The sequence below is a fragment of the Leuresthes tenuis genome, unplaced genomic scaffold (assembly GCF_036924035.1).
Source record: "Leuresthes tenuis unplaced genomic scaffold, fLeuTen1.0.hap1 SCAF_22, whole genome shotgun sequence".
Lineage (NCBI taxonomy): Eukaryota > Metazoa > Chordata > Actinopteri > Atheriniformes > Atherinopsidae > Leuresthes > Leuresthes tenuis.
Window position 1 is genome coordinate 27,796,306 of NW_027325376.1, and position 19,071 is coordinate 27,815,376.

Consider the following 19,071-nt stretch of genomic DNA (forward strand, 5'->3'; position numbering starts at 1 on the left):
CGGAGCTCGACTTCTCTTAAAACCTGTTAGGCATTTTTTTTAACTCTAAAGCAGTAAAATCCTGTGTCAAGTGTGCATTCTCTTTTCAGGTTTTGTCAACGAATTTAAAAATTTCTGCCAATGTGCACTGGTTTCTCTTTTTACATGTTACTATAAAAGGTATGTACAGTTTCAATCATCTCTTGTGTGGATTTTGTTAAAAACCCATCTTCTCTTTTTAGATTTTGAATATACTCCTTTTTATTTATAACTTTCTTAAAAAAGTACCGTGTGCATTTTTCACCTTCCTCAATTTCCTGCTCTCTGCTTCTTACAAAAATTCCTTTACTCTTTATTTCTGCTAAAACTGACATTCTAACATTCCCTGTACTGACCACTTCCTACCGTCACACCAGAAGGGGGTGAAAGGGTGCAGGAGAGCATAAGGTGGTCTGAAAAGAAAACAGGGGTTAATCTAACATCAGTGGGTGGGCAATCTCTAGTAAAGAATCAATGCGAGAGGCTCTGGTGCCATCATGACTAAACCAGGTGAAGCCCTCCTCTCTGGGATGCATGGTTTTAAAACAGTCAGTAAGCTTAAAATCCCTGAAGTATGCCCTGAAGTAAAATCGAAGTCTTATCCACTTTAAAATCTCCCCCTGCTCTTTTTCTATCTTTCCTGCTCAAGATACAGTTAAAATCCCCTCCTACAACTAAAGGTACTTGCCCTAGCATGTAAAGCTGTATATCTTCTAAAAGGTCATACCTGTCATTTTTTCCATTGAAACCATAAATATTTAAGAGGTTAAAGTCTTGCCCCATAAAATTCAAGTGTGCTAAAAGTGCCCGTCCGTCTCTCACCACTGTGCTACCTTTCACCAGAACATGCGGATTTTTAATTAGAATGGCCACACCATCATTTTTATTTTGATTTGAGCCACTCCAATAAATAAAAGATAAAAGAGTATAAGTTGAAGAGTTTGTGAATAAAGGTGTGCGCACACATAGTGAGCTGTAGGAAAATAGGCAGGGAGCAATGCCGGCTGGGGTATATGTTCTTGTATGTTGTCTGACTGTTTGATTTGAATGTGTTGTGTAAGTGTCCTGTTGAATGTTACATGTTTGGGCTTTGACACGCTTCACTGTGGTTGTTAACTGTGTGGTGTGTCCTGAAATGTTATATGTTTGGGCTGTGTGACATGCTTAATGCTTGTCAGTAGCTACCCACTTATTCATATATAGCAACTGACAACATAAGAAGTCCGGACATACTTTGATAGTAGTTGTAGAAGTATCCTTATTGATAATAGATAAACTAATTCATAGTGATAGAACAGTATATGAACAGGTGCCTGCACATGTCTCACGAAAATAAAATGGGTATATGATTGCTGACGGCAGAGCAATACTGCCAAACTTATGAGTTCTGGTGGCAAACTTGATTCAGGGTCTTGACGTGTATACGCTGTTTCGCTGACTTGATTGTCACAAGAAACAAAGTGTGTTTGATAAGATCCGACCATTTTATTACGGGAGGATCAGTATGTATGGATTCTGATGTGACTGATAAACCCATTCGTATCTTAAGCATAATCTAATACGTGAGACAACGCCCTGGCACACAATCAAAAAAAAGGAAGCACTAGAGTTTAGATCCCACATTTGTTGATAGGCATTCATTTATTTCTTCACTTCTGATGAAGTTTCAACAATAAACAACAAACTTTGTATTATGAGAAAGAACCAGACTCATTCTTCAGGAATCCGAAAATAAGCTCTATTTTACAAGTTATGCACGAATTCGGATTCTCCTATAAAACAAATTCCTTAACTCAAACCAAGTTAAGACTGCTTTGTCCTAAAAAACGTTGTACTTTGTAGAATGAGAAAGAACTTCTTCAGCAATAAGCATCTCTCGACATATGACGAAGTACAGATTTTGCTATAAAATTAATTCCTTCTATCAGCCTGACTTAAAACTGTTTGTCCTCTTTATTTATCCACTTCAAATCAAGTTTCAACAATTAAAAAAATGTTGTAGTTTGAGAAAGAAAAACTTAATCTTCAGCAATCAGTATAAAAAGAGGGTAAGAAAAGGTGCAAATGCCAACCATACATCACTAAAAGGTGGAGCGGAAGTATTCGGCTGCAAGTAGGTGTGAATGTCCGACCATAATTTGTAAAAAGCGGGTAAGAAAAGGTTCGAATGCCCGACTATATATTAACAAAAGCGGGAGGAGAGGTCTTCGGATGAGAGTGGGTGAGAATTTCCAACCATAATCTATAAAATGCGGTGAAAAAAAAGGTGTGAATGCCCCATAGAACACTAAAAGGTGGAGCGGAAGTGTTCGGCTGCAAGAAGGTGTGAATGTCCGACAATATTTGGTGAAAAGCAGGTGAAGCAAGGTCTGAATGCCCAACCTTACATCATCAAATGCGAGATCAGAGGTGTTTGGCTGCAAGAAGGCCATAGTTTGCCAAAAGCGGGTAAGGTGCGAATGACCGACTAAATATCAACAAAAGTGGGGGTGGAGGTCTTCGGATGCAAGTGGGTGTGAATATCCCACCATACAAGTATGGTGGAGAGGAAGCAGTGAATAGCTGACCATAGTTTGGAAAAAGCCGGTGAGAAAAGTTGCGAATGTCCAACCATACGTGATCAAAACAGGGAGCGGAGATGTTTGGCTGCGACAAGGTATGAATGTCCACCCATAATTAATGAAAAGCGGGCAACAAGTAGGTTTGAATGCCCAACCATACATCATCAAAAGCAGGAGTGGATGTGTTTGGCTACAAGAAGGTTTGAATGTCCGAGCATAGTTTGTAAAAAGGGGGTAAGAAAAGGTTCGAATGCCCGAACATACACCATCAAAAGAGGGAGCGGAGGTGTTCCGCTGTAAGAAGGTGTGAATGTCCGACCATAGTTGGTAAAAAGCGGATAAAAAAAAGGTGAAAATACCCGACTGTACTCAATCAATAGTGGGAGTGGAGTTGTTCGGCTACTAACAGGTGTGAAAGTATGACCATGGTTTGTAAAAAGCGAGTAAGAAAAGGTGCGAATGCCCGACAATGTATGATCAAAAGCGGGAGCGGAAGTGTTCGGCTGTGAGTAGGTGTGAATCTCCGACCATAATTGCTGATAAATGTGTTAGAAAAGACTAGAATGCCGGACCATACATCATCAAAAGCGGGAGAATTTGTGTTTGGCTGCAAGTAGGTGTGAATGTCCAGCCATAATTACTGACAAACGGGTAAGAAAAGGTTGTATTGCCAGACCATACATGATCAAAACAGGGAGCGGAGGTGGTTCAGCTGCAAAGTGTAAATTTCTGACTAAAGTTTTTAAAAAGCGGGTAAGACAAGGTGCGAATGCCCGACAATGTATGATCAAAAGTGGGAGCGGAGGTTTTCGGCTGCAAGGTCTGAATGTCCAACCATAATTTGTAAAAACCGGGGAAGAAAAGGCTTGAAAGCCCGACTATACACCATCAAAAGCGGGAGCGGAGGTGTTCCGCTGTAAGATGTGAATGTCCGACCATAGTTGGTAAAAAGCGGGTAAGAAAAGGTTAAAATACCCGACTGTACACAATCAAAAGACGGAGCGGAGTTGTTCAGCTAAGAGAAGGTGTGAAAGTCCGACCATGGTTTGTAAAAAGCGGGTAAGAAAAGGTTCGTATGCCCGAATATACACCATCAAAAGAGGGAGTGGAGGTGTTCGGCTGCAAGAAGGTGTGAACGTCCGACCAAAGTTTGTAAAAAGCAGTTAAGAAATGGTTCGAATATCTAACCAAACATAATAAAAAGCGGGAGCAGAGCTGTTCGACTGCAAGTACGTGTGAATGTCAGATCATAATTTGCAAAAAGCTGATGAGAAATGGTGAGAAGTCCCAACTTTACAACATCAAATGCGGTAGCGGAGGTGTTCGGCTGTAAGTAGGTGTGAATCTCCGACCATAATTGCTGAAAAATGTGTTAGAAAAGGTAAGAATGCCGGTCCATACATCATCAAAAGCGGGAGAGGTGGTGTTCGGCTGCAAGTAGGTGTGAATGTCCATACATAATTACTCACACACGGGTAAGAAAAGGTAGTATTGCCAGACCATACATGATCAAAACAGGGAGCGGAGTTGGTGCAGCTGCAAGAAGGTGTGAATGTCCGACTAAAGTTTGTAAAAAGCGGGTAAGACAAAGTGCGAATGCCCGCAATGTATGATCAAAAGAGGGAGCGGAGGTTTTCGGCTGCAAGGTCTGAATGTCCAACCATAATTTGTAAAAACCGGGGAAGAAAAGGCTTGAAAGCCCGACTATACACCATCAAAAGCGGGAGCGGAGGTGTTCCGCTGTAAGATGTGAATGTCCGACCATAGTTGGTAAAAAGAGGGTAAGAAAAGGTTAAAATACCCGACTGTACACAATCAAAAGACGGAGCGGAGTTGTTCAGCTAAGAGAAGGTGTGAAAGTCCGACCATGGTTTGTAAAAAGCGGGTAAGAAAAGGTTCGTATGCCCGAATATACACCATCAAAAGAGGGGGTGGAGGTGTTCGGCTGCAAGAAAGTGTGAACGTCCGACCAAAGTTTGTAAAAAGCAGTTAAGAAATGGTTCGAATATCTAACCAAACATAATAAAAAGCGGGAGCAGAGCTGTTCGACTGCAAGTATGTGTGAATGTCAGATCATAATTTGTAAAAAGCTGATGAGAAAGGGTGAGAATCCCCAACTATACACCATCAAATGCGGGAGCGGAAGTGTTCGGCTGTGAGTAGGTGTGAATCTCCGACTATAATTGCTGAAAAATGTGTTAAAAAAGACTAGAATGCCGGACCATACATCATCAAAAGCGGGAGAATTTGTGTTCGGCTGCAAGTAGGCGTGAATGTCCAGCCATAATTACTCACAAACGGGTAAGAAAAGGTTGTATTGCCAGACCATACATGATCAAAACAGGGAGCGGAGGTGGTTCAGCTGCAAAGTGTAAATTTCTGACTAAAGTTTTTAAAAAGCGGGTAAGACAAGGTGCGAATGCCCGACAATGTATGATCAAAAGTGGGAGCGGAGGTTTTCGGCTGCAAGGTCTGAATGTCCAACCATAATTTGTAAAAACCGGGGAAGAAAAGGCTCGAAAGCCCGACTATACACCATCAAAAGCGGGAGCGGAGGTCTTCCGCTGTAAGGTGTGAACGTCCGACCATAGTTGGTAAAAAGCGGGTAAGAAAAGGTTAAAATACCCGAATGTACACAATCAAAAGACGGAGCGGAGTTGTTCAGCTAAGAGAAGGTGTGAAAGTCCGACCATGGTTTGTAAAAAGCGGGTAAGAAAAGGTTCGTATGCCCGAATATACACCATCAAAAGAGGGAGTGGAGGTGTTCGGCTGCAAGAAGGTGTGAACGTCCGACCAAAGTTTGTAAAAAGCAGTTAAGAAATGGTTCGAATATCTAACCAAACATAATAAAAAGCGGGAGCAGAGCTGTTCGACTGCAAGTACGTGTGAATGTCAGATCATAATTTGCAAAAAGCTGATGAGAAAGGGTGAGAAGTCCCAACTATACAACATCAAATGCGGTAGCGGAGGTGTTCGGCTGTAAGTAGGTGTGAATCTCCGACCATAATTGCTGAAAAATGTGTTAGAAAAGGTAAGAATGCCGGTCCATACATCATCAAAAGCGGGAGAGGTGGTGTTCGGCTGCAAGTAGGTGTGAATGTCCATACATAATTACTCACACACGGGTAAGAAAAGGTAGTATTGCCAGACCATACATGATCAAAACAGGGAGCGGAGTTGGTGCAGCTGCAAGAAGGTGTGAATGTCCGACTAAAGTTTGTAAAAAGCGGGTAAGACAAAGTGCGAATGCCCGCAATGTATGATCAAAAGAGGGAGCGGAGGTGTTCGGCTGCAAGAAGGTCTGAATGTCCAACCATAATTTGTAAAAACCGGGAAGAAAAGAATCGAAAGCCCGACTATACACCATCAAAAGCGGGAGCAGAGGGGTTCAGCTGCAAGAAGGTCTGCATGTCCATCAATAATTGCTTTAAAACATGAAAGAAAATTTTCGAATATCAAACCGCACATGATCACAAACGGGAGAGGAGGTGTTCGGCTGCAAGAAGGTGTGAATGTCCTCCCGTAATTCCTGAAAAATGGGTAAAAAAAGGTACGAATGCCCAACCATACATTATCAAAACAGGGAGCGGAGATGGTTCAGCTGCAAGGTGTAAATTTCTGACTAAAGTTTTTAAAAAGCGGTTTAAAAACTGATTTGTCCTTCATAGTTATCCATGTCTAAAAATGTTTGAAGCATAAACTTCCTCATATTACCCTGAATGAGAAAGAACCACACTTGTGATTAAGCCATACGTTCCTTTTGAGGAGTTCTGCATGATTTGGGATTTTGCTATTAAATAAATTCCTTCACTCAAACCGAGTGAAAACTGATTTTACCTTCATATTTATGAATGTCTAGATCGACTTCAACAAAGAACAACATTGTATTTTGCAGTAGAAGAAGTTGAAATTGATCTAGACATTGATAAATATGAAGTTCAAAGCAGTTTCCACTTGGTTTGAATGAAGGAATGAATTTTATAGCAAAATCGGAAATCCTGCACTCCTCAAAAGGAACGTATTGCTCAACCAAAGGGATGATTCTTTCTCATTCAGGGTAATATGAGGAACTTTATGCTTGATACATTTTTAGACATGGATAATTATGAAGGACAAAGCAATTTTAACTTGGTTTGAGCAAAGCAATTCATTTACAGGAAAATCCGAAATCGTGCAGAACTCATGAAAGCAAGCTTTTTCTCGGATTCCTGATCCTCCAGTGTTGCTCTTTCCTATACTGTAAAATACAACGTTATTCTTTGTTGAAATTGATCTAGACATTGATAAATATGTAGGACAAAGCAGTTTTCACTTGGTTTGAGTGACGGAATTAATTTTATACATAAAATCCCAAATCATGCAGAACGTATGAAAAGAAGCTTATTCTCGGATTCCTGATCCTTCAGTGTTGCTCTTTCTTCTAGTGCAAAATACACTGTTGTTATTTATTGAAGTCGATCTAGACATTGATAAATATGAAGGACAAAGCAGTTTTCACTTGGTTTGAGTGAAGGAATTAATTTTATACATAAAATCCTAAATCGTGCAGAACTCATGAAAATAAGCTTATTCTCGGATTCCTAAAACTTTTGATCTGCTCTTTCTTTTACTGCAAATTACAACGTTTTTTTTTTTAAATCTATCTAGACATTGATAAATATTAAGGCAATAGCCGTTTTAACATAGTTTGAGTGAAGGAATTCATTTTATAGATAAAATTCCAAATCATGCAGAACTCCTCAAAAGGGGCGTATGGCCTTATCACAAGTGTGGTTCTTTCTCATTCAGGGTAATATGAGGAAGTTTATGCTTGAAATATATGTAGAAATGGGTACATATGAAGGACAAAGCAGTTTTAACTTAGTTTGAGTGAAGGAATTTATTTTATAGCATAATCCGAAATCGTGCAGAACTCATGAAAGCAAGCTTATTCTCGGATTCCTGATCCTTCAGTGCTGCTCTTTCTTCTACTGCAAAATACAACGTTGTTCTTTGTTTAAGTCGATGTAGACATTGATAAATATGAAGGACAAAGCAGTTTTAATTTGGTTTGAGTGAAGGAATTCATTTTATAGTAAAATCCCAAATCGTGCAGAACTCATGAAAATAAGCTTATTCTCGGATTCCTAAAACTTTTGATCTGCTCTTTCTTTTACTGCAAATTACAACAGTTTTTTTTTTAAATCTATCTAGACATTGATAAATATTAAGGTAATAGCCGTTTTAACATAGTTTGAGTGAAGGAATTCATTTTTTAGATAAAATCCCAAATCATGCAGAACTCCTCAAAAGGGGCGTATGGCTTAATCACAAGTGTGGTTCTTTCTCATTCAGGGTAATATGAGGAAGTTTATGCTTGAAATATATGTAGAAATGGGTACATATGAAGGACAAAGCAGTTTTAACTTAGTTTGAGTGAAGGAATTTATTTTATAGCTAAATCCGAAATCGTGCAGAACTCATGAAAGCAAGCTTATACTCGGATTCCTGAAACTTTAGATTTGTTCTTTCTTTTACTGCAAAGTACAACGTTGTTTTTTGTGGAAATCTATCTAGACATTGATAAATACCAGCCGAACATCTCTGCTGTCGCTTTTGATAATTTATGGTTGGGCATTCTTACCTTTTCTTACCCGCTTTTTATAAATTATGATCCGACATTCACACCTACTTGCAGTCGAACACCTTCTCTCCCGCTTTTGATGATGTATGGTTGGGCATTCGCACCTTTTTTTTACCCATTTTTCAGTAATTATGGATGGACATTCAGACCTTCTTACAGCCGAAAACCTCCGCTGCCACTTTTGATGGTTTATAGTCTGGCTTTCGAGCCTTTTCTTCCCCGGTTTTTACAAATTATGGTTGGACATTCAGACCTTGCAGCCGAAAACCTCCGCTCCCTCTTTTGATCATACATTGTCGGGCATTCGCACCTTGTCTTTCCCGCTTTTTACAAACTTTAGTCGGACATTCACACCTTCTTGCAGCTGAACCACCTCCGCTCCCTGTTTTGATCATGTTTGGTCTGGCAATACTTCCTTTTCTTACCCGTTTGTGAGTAATTATGGCTGGACATTCACATCTTCTTGCAGCTGAACACCTCTCCCGCTTTTGATGATGAATGGTCCGGCATTCTTACCTTTTCTAACACATTTTTCAGCAATTATGGTCGGACATTCACACCTACTCACAGCCGACCAACTCCGCTCCCGCATTTGATGGTGTATAGTCGGGTATTCTCACCCTTTCTCATCAGCTTTTTGCAAATTATGATCTGACATTCACACCTACTTGCAGCCGAACACCACCTCTCCCGCTTTTGATGATGTATGGACCGGCATTCTTACCTTTTCTAACACATTTTTCAGCAATTATGGTCGGAGATTCACAACTACTCACAGCCGAACAACTCCGCTACCGCATTTGATGGTGTATAGTCAGGACTTCTCACCCTTTCTCATCAGCTTTTTGCAAATTATGATCTGACATTCACACCTACTTGCAGTCGAACAGCTCTGCTCCCGCTTTTGATTATGTTTGGTTAGATATTCGAACATTTTCTTAACTGCTTTTTACAAACTTTGGTCGGACGTTCACACCTTCTTGCAGATGAACAACTCCTTCCCGCTATTGATTGTGTACAGTCGGTATTGTAACCTTTTCTTACCCGCTTTTTACCAACTATGGTCGGACGTTCTTACCTTCTTGCAGCTGAACACCTCCGCTCCCTCTTTTGATGGTGTATATTCGGGCATTCGAACCTTTTCTTACCCGCCTTTTATCTATGGTCGGACATTCAGACCTTCTTGCAGCCGAACACCTCTGCTCCCACTTTTGATGGTGTATAGTCGGGCTTTCGAGCCTTTTCTTCCCCGGTTTTTACAAATTATGGCTGGACATTCAGACCTTGCAACCGAAAACCTCCACTCCCTCTTTTGATCATACATTGTCGGGCATTCGCACCTTGTTTTACCCGCTTTTTACAAACTTTAGTCAGAAATTCACACCTTGCAGCTGAACCACCTCCGCTCCCAGTTTAGATCATGTATGGTCTGGCAATACTACCTTTTCTTACCCGTTTGTGAGTAATTATGGCTGGACATTCACACCTACTTGCAGCCGAACACCACCTCTCCCGCTTTTGTGGATGTATGGACCGGCATTCTTACCTTTTCTAACACATTTTTCAGTAATAATGGTCGGAGATTCACAACTACTCACAGCCGAACAACTCCGCTACCGCATTTGATGGTGTATAGTCAGGACTTCTCACCCTTTCTCATCAGCTTTTTGCAAATTATGATCTGACATTCACACCTACTTGCAGTCGAACAGCTCTGCTCCCGCTTTTGATTATGTTTGGTTGGATATTCGAAACTTTTCTTACCCGCTTTTTACAAACTTTTTTCGGACGTTCACACCTTCTTGCAGCTGAACACCTCCGCTTCCACTTTTGATGGTGTATATTCGGGCATACAAACCTTTTCTTACCCGCTTTTTGCAAACCTTGGCCAGACTTTCACACTTTGTTGCTGAACAACTCCGCTCCCTCTTTTGATTGTGTACAGTCGGGTATTTTCACCTTTTCTTACCCGCTTTTTACCAACTATGGTCCGGCATTCAAACCTTCTTGTAGCCGAACACATCCACTCCTGCTTTTGATGATGTATGGTTGGGTATTTGCACCTTTTCTTATCCATTTTTCAGTAATTATGGGTGGATATTCACACCTTCTTGCAGCTGAACACCTCCTCTCCCGCTTATGATCATGTGCGGTTTGACATTCGAAAATTTTCTTTCATGTTTTCTAGCAATTATGGGTGGACATTCAGACTTTCTTGCAGCCGAAAACCTCCGCTCCCTCTTTCTAGCATACATTGTCGGGCATTCGCACATTTTCGTACCCGCTATTTAAAAGCCATGGTCAGACTTTCACACCTTTTAGTAGCCTAACAACTCCGCTCCCGCTATTGATTGTGTACAGTCGGGTATTGTAACCTTTTCTTACCCGCTTTTTACCAACTATGGTCAGACATTCACACCTTCTTACAGCGGAACACCTCCGCTCCCTCTTTTGATGGTGTATATTCGGGCATTCGAACCTATTCTTACCCCCTTTTTACAAACTATGCTCGGAGATTCACACCTACTCACAGCCGAACAACTCCGCTCCCGCATTTGATGGTGTATAGTCGGGCATTCTCATCCTTGCTCATCAGCTTTTTGCAAATTATGATCTGACATTCACACCTACTTGCAGTCGAACAGCTCTGCTTCCGCTTTTGATTATGTTTGGTTGGATATTCGAACCTTTTCTTAAATGCTTTTTACAAACTTTGGTCGGACATTCACACCTTCTTGTAGCCGGACACATCCACTCCTGCTTTTGATGATGTATGTTTGGGCATTCGCACCCTTTTTTTACACATTTTTCAGGAATTATGGGTGGACATTCAAACCTTCTTGCAGCTGAACCCCTCCTCTCCCACTTATGATCATTGGCGGTTTGATTTTCGAAAATTTACTTTCATGTTTTCTAGCAATTATTGATGGACATTTAGACCTTCTTGCAGCTGAACACCTCCGCTCCTGCTTTTGATCATACATTGTCAGGCATTCGCACCTTGTCTTACCCGCTTTTTACAAACTTTAGTCGAACATTCACACCTTTTTGCAGCCGAACACCACCTCTCCCGCTTTTGATGATGTATGGTCCGGCATTGTTACCTTTTCTAACACATTTTTCAGCAATTATGGTTGGACATTCACACCTTTTTGCAGCCGAACACTTCCGCTCCACCTTTTAGTGTCCTATCACACCTTTTTTTTCACCGCATTTTATAGATTATGGTTGGAAATTCTCAACCACTCTCATCCGAAGACCTCTCCTCCCGCTTTTGTTAATATATTTGAACTTTAGTCGGACAATCACACCTTATTGCAGCTGAACCACCTCCGCTCCCTGTTTTGATCATGTATGGTCTGGCAGTACTACCTTTTCTTACCCGTTTTTTGAGTAATTATGGCTGGACATTCACACCTACTTGCAGCCGAACACCACCTCTCTCGCTTTTGATGATGTATGGACTGGCATTCTTACCTTTTCTAACACATTTTTCAGAAATTATGGTCGGAGATTCAAACCTACTCACAGCCGAAACACTCCGCTCCCGCATTTCATGGTGTATAGTCGGGCATTCTCACCCTTTCTCATCAGCTTTTTGCAAATTATGATCTGACATTCACACCTAATTGCAGTCGAACAGCTCTGCTCCCGCTTTTGATGTTTGGTTGGATATTCAAACCTTTTCTTAATACACCTTTTCATAGCCGAACACATCCGCTCCCGTTATTGATTGTGTACAGTCGGGTATTTTAACCTTTTCTTACCCGCTTTTTACAAACTATGGTCGGACATTCAAACCTTCTTGTAGCCGAACACATCCACTCCTGCTTTTGATGATGTGTGGTTGGGTATTCAAACCTACTTGTTTCCTACTTTTCATTAATTATGGGTGGACATTCACACCTTGTCGCATCCAAACACCTCCGCTCCCTGTTTTGATCATGTATGGTTGGACATTCGCACCTTTTCTCACCGGCTTTTTGCAAACTATGGTCGGCTATTCACAGATTCCTCTCCACCATACTTGTATGGTGGGATATTCACACCCACTTGCATCCGAAGACCTCCGCCCCCACTTTTGTTAATATTTAGTCGGTCATTCGCACCTTACCCGCTTTTGGCAAACTATGGCCTTCTTGCAGCCAAACACCTCTGATCTCGCTTTTGATGATGTAAGGTTGGGCATTCAGACCTTGCTTCACCTGCTTTTCACCAAATATAGTCGGACATTCACACCTTCTTACAGCCGAACACTTCCGCTCCACCTTTTAGTGTTCTATGGGGCATTCACACCTTTTTTTTCACCGCATTTTATAGATTATGGTTGGAAATTCTCACCCATTCTCATCCAAAGACCTCTCCTCCCGCTTTTGTTAATATACAGTCAGGCATTCGAACCTTTTCTTACCCGCTTTTTACAAATTATGGTCGGACATTCACACCTACTTGCAGTCGAATATTTCCGCTCCACCTTTTAGTGATGTATGGTTGGCATTTGCACCTTTTCTTACCCTCTTTTTATACTGATTGCTGAAGATTAAGTTGTTCTTTCTCAAACTACAAAATTTTTTTTATTGTTGAAACTTGATTTGAAGTGGATAAATAAAGAGGACAAACAGTTTTAAGTCAGGCTGATAGAAGGAATTTTTTAGCAAAATCTGTACTTCGTCATATGTCGAGAGATGCTTATTGCTGAAGAAGTTCTTTCTCATTCTACAAAGTACAACGTTGTTTATCGTTGAAACTTGATTAGACATGAATAAATATGAAGGACAAAGCAGTCTTAACTTGGTTTAAGTTAAGGAATTCGTTTTAAAGGAGAATCCGAATTCATGCATAACTCGTAAAATAGAGCTTATTTTCGGATTCCTGAAGAATGAGTCTGGTTCTTTCTCATAATACAAAGTTTGTTGTTTATTGTTGAAACTTCATCAGAAGTGAAGAAATAAATGAATGCCTATCAACAAATGTGGGATCTAAACTCTAGTGCTTCCTCTAAAATAATTTCCATCCATCCATCATCTGCCGCTTATCCGGGGGTCGGGTCGCGGGGGCAGCAGCTTGAGTAGAGAAACCCAGACGTCTCTGTCCCCGGCCACTTCCTCCAGCTCTTCCGGGGGGACCCCGAGGCGTTCCCAGGCCAGCCGAGAGACATAGTCCCTCCAGCGTGTCCTGGGTCTTTCCCGGGGTCTCCTCCCAGTGGGACGTGCCCGGAACACCTCCCCAGGGAGGCGCCCAGGGGGCATCCTAACCAGATGCCCGAGCCACCTCATCTGACTCCTCTCAATGCGGAGGAGCAGCGGTTCTACTCCGAGCCCCTCCCGAATGACTGAGCTTCTCACCCTATCTCTAAGGGAGAGCCCAGACACCCTGCGGAGGAAACCCATTTCGGCCTCTTGTATTCGCGATCTTGTTCTTTCGGTCACTACCCACAACTCGTGACCATAGGTGAGGATGGGAACGTAGATTGACCAGTAAGTAGAGAGCTTCGCCTTCTGGCTCAGCTCCCTCTTCACAACGACGGGTCGGTGCAGAGCCCGCAACACTGCAGACGCCGCACCGATCCGCCCGTCAATCTCCCGCTCCATTCGTCCCTCACTCGTGAACAAGACCCCGAGATACTTGAACTCCTCCACTTGGGGAAGGATCTCATTCCCGACCCGGAGAGAGCATTCCACCCTTTTCCGGCTGAGAACCATAGTCTCGGATTTGGAGGTGCTGATTCTCATCCCAGCCGCTTCACACTCGGCTGCGAATCGCTCCAGTGAGAGCTGAAGGTCACGGCCTGACGACGCTAACAGAACCACATCATCTGCAAAAAGCAGAGACACGATTCTGAGGTCGCCAAATCGGACACCCTCAACGCCCTGGCTGCGCCTAGAAATTCTGTCCATAAAAGTTAGGAACAGAATCGGTGACAAAGGGCAGCCCTGACGGAGTCCAACTCTCACCGGAAACGTATCCGACTTACTGCCGGCAATGCGGACCAAACTCTGGCACCGGTCATACAGAGACCGAAGGGCCCCTATCAAGGGGTCCGGCACTCCATATTCCTGGAGCACCCCCCACAGGACTCCACGAGGGACACGGTCGAACACTTTCTCCAAGTCCACAAAACACATGTAGACTGGTTGGGCGAACTCCCATGCACCCTCCAGGATCCTGCCGAGGGTATAGAGCTGGTCCACTGTTCCACGGCCAGGACGAAAGCCACACTGCATCTCCTGAATCCGAGGCTCGATTATCCGACGGATCCTCCTCTCCAATACCCCCGAATAGACCTTACCAGGGAGGCTGAGGTGTGTGATACCCCTATAGTTGGAACACACCCTCCGGTCCCCCTTTTTAAAGAGGGGGACCACCACCCCAATCTGCCAGTCCAGAGGCACTGTCCCCGATGTCCACGCGATGCTGCAGAGGCGTGTCAGCCAAGACAGCCCTACAACATCCAGAGCCTTGAGAAACTCAGGACGGACCTCATCCACCCCCGGGGCCTTGCCACCGAGGAGCTTTTTGACCACCTCGGCAACCTCAGCCCCAGAAATGGGAGGCCCCGTCTCCGAGCTCTCCGACTCTGCCTCTTCCGAGCACGTGTTGGTAGGATTGAGGAGTTCCTCGAAGTACTCCCCCCATCGACTCACAACATCCCTAGTTGAGGTCAGCAAAGCTCCGTCCCCACTGTAAACAGTGTTGACTGTGAGCCGCTTCCCCCCCCTGAGACGCCGGATGGTGGACCAGAATCTCTTCGAGGCCGTCCGGAAATCGTTCTCCATGGTCTCACCGAACTCCTCCCAGGCCCGAGTTTTTGCCTCAGCAACTGCTGAAGCCGCGGCCCATCTGGCCTGTCGGTACCTATCAGCTGCTTCATGGGTCCCACTGGCCAAAAAGGCCCGATAGGACTCCTTCTTCAGCTTGACGGCTTCCCTCACCACTGGTGTCCACCAGCAGGTTCGAGGGTTGCCGCCACGACAGGCACCGACCACCTTACGGCCACAACTCCGATCAGCTGCCTCGGCAATGGAGTCACGGAAAATGGCCCATTCAGACTCAATGTCCCCCACCTCCCCCGGGATATGGTTGAAGCTCTGCCGGAGGTGGGAGTTAAAGCTCCTTCTGACGGGGGATTCTGACAAACGCTCCCAGCAGAGCCTCACAATACGTTTGGGCTTGCCAGGTCTGATCGGCATCCTCCCCCACCAGCGGAGCCAACTCACCACCAGGTGGTGATCAGTTGACAGCTCCGCCCCTCTCTTCACCCGAGTGTCCAGGACATACGGCCGCAAGTCCGATGATACAACCACAAAGTCGATCATCGAACTGCGGCCAAGGGTGTCCTGGTGCCAAGTGCACATATGGACACCCTTATGTCTGAACATGGTGTTCGTTATGGACAGTCCATGACCAGCACAGAAGTCCAACAACATAACACCACTCTGGTTCAGATCGGGGGGGCCGTTCCTCTCAATCACACCCCTCCAGGTCTCACTGTCATTGCCCACGTGAGCATTGAAGTCCCCCAGCAGAACGAGGGAGTCTCCGGTAGGAGCATTCTCCTGTGCCTCCCCCAGAGACTCCAAAAAGGGTGGGTACTCTGAACTGCTGTTTGGCGCATAGCCACAAACAACAGTCAGGACTCGTCCCCCCACCCGAAGGCGGAGGGAGGCTATCCTCTCGTTCACTGGGGTAAACCCCAATGTACTGGCACACAGCCGGGGGGTAATAAGTATGCCCACACCTGCTCTGCGCCTCTCACCACGGGCAACTCCAGAGTGGAAGAGAGTCCAACCCCTCTCAAGAGGACTGGTTCCAGAGCCCAAGCCGTGCGTTGAGGTGAGTCCGACTATATCTAGCCGGAACCGCTCAGCCTCGCGCACCAGCTCCGGCTCCTTCCCCAACAGAGAGGTGACATTCTAAAATAATTTCCTTTCTCAATTCAGAAATGTGTGTGTGTAAGTCACAACACCCGTGACACCAAAACGGCTTTCTTTTCTCTCTTTTCTCTACACTCTACACTGTGAGCACACACACCAAATCAGAAAGGCTTTTTTCTCTCTTTTCTACATTATGGACTGTGGGGACACAAAACCGCTCTCTCTTTTTTTTTTTTGATTGTGTGCCAGGGCGTTGTCTCACGTATTAGATTATGCTTAAGATACGAATGGGTTTATCAGTCACATCAGAATCCATACATACTGATCCTCCCGTAATAAAATGGTCGGATCTTATCAAACACACTTTGTTTCTTGTGACAATCAAGTCAGCGAAACAGCGTATACACGTCAAGACCCTGAATCAAGTTTGCCACAAGAACTCATAAGTTTGGCAGTATTGCTCTGCCGTCAGCAATCATATACCCATTTTATTTTCGTGAGACATGTGCAGGCACCTGTTCATCTACTGTTCTATCACTATGAATTAGTTTATCTATTATCAATAAGGATACTTCTACAACTACTATCAAAGTATGTCCGGACTTCTTATGTTGTCAGTTGCTATATATGAATAAGTGGGTAGCTACTGACAAGCATTAAGCATGTCACACAGCCCAAACATATAACATTTCAGGACACACCACACAGTTAACAACCACAGTGAAGCGTGTCAAAGCCCAAACATGTAACATTCAACAGGACACTTACACAACACATTCAAATAAAACAGTCAGACAACATACAAGAACATATACCCCAGCCGGCATTGCTCCTTGCCTATTTTCCTACAGCTCACTATGTGTGTGCACACCTTTATTCACAAACTCTTCAACTTATACTCTTTTACCGAAGCTGCTACAGCTCGATTGGCCGAATACCCTTAGATCCTATTTCGGTGAATTTGACATCTGCCTTACATGTAACAGATTAGCGGTTTAGCAGTTTTAATTTAGTTTGAGTGAAGGAATTCATTTTATAGCAAAATCCGAAATCGTGAAGAACTCATGAAAGTAAGCTTATTCTCGGATTCCTGAAACTTTAGATTTGCTCTTTCTTTTACTGCAAAGTACAACGTTGTTGTTTTTTTTGACAGTTTTAACATAGTTTGAGTGAAGGAATTCATTTTATAGATAAAATCCCAAGAGTCTGCTGAGAAAAGAGAGTGAATGCGAAGTAGACTTTAACACGGCTCTGGGAGCGAGCAGAGTGTGGGCTAAGCGGGAGAATTGCTTGAAAGAAACGCGACACCGAATGAGCGGTCAGAACAAAGCCTCAATACGGTGTTCCCGTAGTGTTTTTGTTGCTGCCTTGTCTTTTGCACAGAGTAAAAGACAAGGCAGCCATCGAATAGGGCCCGATTGTTCCTACTTGGTCAGCCGAGGAGCAAGGGGGGGGAGAAAGCGTCTCAATCAAGCAAAGCTCACCATGGGGAAGGTGGCTATGCCAACTAGCCTGATGCCCTGCTCCCGCAGTGACGGATAATCGTACTCTGGTTTCTCTTCATAACGTACAACTCTTTCGCCTTTTATTAAAGACTTCCGTGGAGAGCAGCACTAATGAGTTGTTTCTATTTTTGGCAGGCTTTACCTTTGCGGGTGAAGCCCTTTCTGTCTGTGCAAAAAAAATCTTGTTACTGTGCAGAGTGACTTCTCTGAGTAGAGTCGCCTTACCTGTTGCGACTGTGCCGATGTTTGAAGCTGGAGTGCAAAGGTGTTGCTTGAATGGTGCTTGCTGGAGCGTGCGGGAGTGCAAAGTTATATCATTTAAAAAGGCTGAAGAGTGCTCATTGCAGCGGGTGGGCCATAGTAAAAAGCGGTTGAGAATAGGTGCGAATGTCAAACCATACATGATCAAAATAGGGAGCGGAGGTGTTTGGCCGCGACAAGGTGTGAATGTCCACTCATAATTAATGAAAAGCAGGCAACGAGTAGGTTCGAATGCCCAACCATACATCATCAAAAGCAGGAGTGGATGTGTTTGGCTACAAGAAGGTTTGAATGTCTGACCATAGTTTGTAAAAAGCGGGTAAGAAAAGGTTTGAATGCCCGAACATACACTATCAAAGGAGGGAGCGGAGGTGTTCCGCTGTAAGAAGGTGTGAATGTCCGACCATAGTTGGTAAAAAGCGGGTAAGAAAAGGTTAAAATACCCGACTGTACACAATCAATAGCGGGAGCGGAGTTATTCGGCTACTAAAAGGTGTGAAAGTCACACCATGGTTTGTAAAAAGCGGGTAAGAAAAGGTTCGAATGCTCGACAGTGTATGATCAAAAGAGGGAGCAGAGGTTTTCGGCTGAAAGAAGGTCTGAATGTCCAACCATAATTTGTAAAAACTGGGGAAGAAAAGGCTCGAAAGCCCGACTATACACCATCAACAGCTGGAGCGGAGGTGTTCAGCTGCAAGAAGGTCTGAATGTCCATCAATAATTGCTAGAAAACATGAAAGAGAATTTTCGAATATCAAACCAAACATGATCATAAGCGGGAGAGGAGGTGTTCAGCTGCAAGAAGGTGTGAATGTCCACCCATAATTACTGAAAAATGGGCAAGAAAAGTTGCGAATGCCCAAATATACATCATCAAAAGCAGGAGTGGATGTGTTCGGCTACAAGAAGGTTTGAATGCCCGATGATAGTTTGTAAAAAGCAGGTAAGAAAAGGTTCGAATGCCCGAACATACATCATCAAAAGAGGGAGCGGAGGTGTTCAGGTGTAAGACAGTGTGAATGTCCGACCATAGTTAGCAAAATGCGGGTAAGAAAAGGTTAAAATACCCGACTGTACACAATCAATAGCGGTAGCAGAGTTGTTCGCCTACAAGTAGGTGTGAATGTCAGATCATAATTTTCAAAAAGCTGATGAGAAAGGGTGAGAATGCCAGCCATTCACCATCAAAAGCGGGAGAGGTGGTTTTTGGCTGCAAGAAGGTGTGAATG

At 43.7% G+C, this 19,071-nt stretch overlaps 1 non-coding gene across 1 annotated transcript; it reads left to right on the forward strand.

The window, feature by feature from the left end:
* Positions 1-17,620: 17,620 nt before the first annotated feature.
* Positions 17,621-17,734, forward strand: LOC140282496 (U5 spliceosomal RNA). The gene has a single exon (XR_011909924.1). It is a non-coding gene; the product is annotated as a U5 spliceosomal RNA (small nuclear RNA).
* The last annotated feature ends 1,337 nt before the right edge of the window (positions 17,735-19,071 follow it).